Here is a 2,044-nt window from a genome sequence, read left to right as displayed (position 1 = left end):
CATACAGGAGTGATAGGTAATAAGGAGAGGACAAACAGACACACATAGGGAGAAAAAGCCTGGGCCAGGTGGGTAGCCAAGTCCTGGTGAGGCTTGATTTTCTCAGAGCCATCCCACCAAGTTATTATATAGATTTTGTCATCCCAAGTTTAATTGTGTAAAAGTTTCAGCAAAGCAATCTGAAAGACAAGGGACTGCTAGTGACTTTTTAGGGTTATCTAGTTTTGCTCAGAATTCTCTAGTCCTAGGAGTTGGTGCTGAACTCAAGGACTGGACTGATAACAGATTTGCACTTTGGCATGGAAGCTTCACAAGCCATTGTCACCATAGTAACTGGGGCACCTCCTCCTGTATCTTTGCACAAACATAGCCAGAAGAGAGTCAGAGGAGGCCATTATTAGATTCAAATCACTGCTCTCCACAAAAAGCCTTATAAATTTGTGATTATTGACACAAATTACTTGCCATTTCAAGGTTCTATTTATTTTATTAAAGCCACTTTAAATCTTCACCTTATAGTCACCAAAAACCTTTGTCAGATGTTTATGGTTAGAATTCCTCTTTCCTCTGACAAGCTTTTTTTTTTTCAGATATGTTGAGTATAGCACTGGACACATTCTAGATTATTTCAGCATTATCATTTATTTTTCTGTTTTTTTTGTTGTTGTTATTAGATTTTCAGTGATTAGAGGACAGAGTTACTTGAATTAATAATTTTCTCATATAGTAGAACATAGAAGTATTTTTAAAGTGTTAAGGTATTCTGTGTATGTGAAATCAGCTACAATTAACTTTACTAATAATAAAGTGTCAAGGTTTAATATGGCTTATTTTGCTTTGATATATATGTGTATGTGTGTATATATCATCCTAGATTATGTTAAAAATAATGTTGGGGCTGGGTTTGTGGCTGAGTGGTAGAGCACTTGCTTCACATGTGTGAGGCACTGGGTTGGATTCTCAGCACTACATAAAAATACATAAATAAATAAATGAAGGTATTGGGTATAAAAATGTAATGTCACACTTGGATGTCCATTAATGTGCTTGTATTATAAAGTAATAGCACAAAATCATAAAATTTATTCTTAGCAAATAATTTTCATGTTTTTAGTTATAGATGGGCACAATACCTTTATTCATTCATTCATTTTTTATGTGATGCTGAGGATAGAACATAGTGCCTCACATGTGTGAGGCAAGTGCTCCACCCCTAAGCCACAACCCATCTCTAATTTCTATTCTTCATATATCTGTGTGATTTCAATGCTTAACTTCTAGAAAATTACTCTATCTTGGCTTGAATATCCACGAAGTGTTCTAAAAGATCAGCGTATTGAAAATAATAAGCTAAAAATGTTCAACATGTGTAGTTTAAAAACACCCATGACAACCTAAGAATGCAACTAGATATGCAATTTGTATTACTAATAAAAATAGTGATTAGTGTTATTAGGCATGATAGCAATATTTATCATGACAATAATACTGGCAATAATTAAAATAAAAATTATGAATGATTACTTACTGCTGAGAAAATTACTTTGCATTTTTATGTTGATTTTCACATTTGACCTTTATAACAACAATATACTAAAGAAACAGTAATTTTAAATCTCAATTTTGCTGTAATATTTAATTAAGAAAACATGTACATAATTCACTAAGAAATGGAAAAGCCATTTAATGGGAAAAGCAATCATAGCATCACAAAAAACTGCCTACCTACAAAACACCATTTAAATATGACAATGGTAGACAATGACTAAAATTCCTGTTTGTAACCTGCTCACCTAATTTTCAATGAGTAAGTTATTCCAGGAATTTCTGAAGAAGCTACATTTTTCTTTACCTTGTGACTAATTTTCTGTAGTTTTCAATATATTAGGAGACACTGACAGCAAAGATGGATACGGATAATACACAAAATCTTTCATACTCATGATTTTATAGCTAAGGTTTCTGAATAGAATGAAGTATTGCATGGTGAGACTTTAGAGGCACAATCTAAAACTAAAAGGTGCTGCATGACCAATATGATTTT

Source organism: Callospermophilus lateralis, chromosome X, assembly GCF_048772815.1.
Source record: "Callospermophilus lateralis isolate mCalLat2 chromosome X, mCalLat2.hap1, whole genome shotgun sequence".
Lineage (NCBI taxonomy): Eukaryota > Metazoa > Chordata > Mammalia > Rodentia > Sciuridae > Callospermophilus > Callospermophilus lateralis.
The sequence above is the reverse complement of the archived record's forward strand: the minus strand, read 5'-3'. Positions refer to the sequence as shown.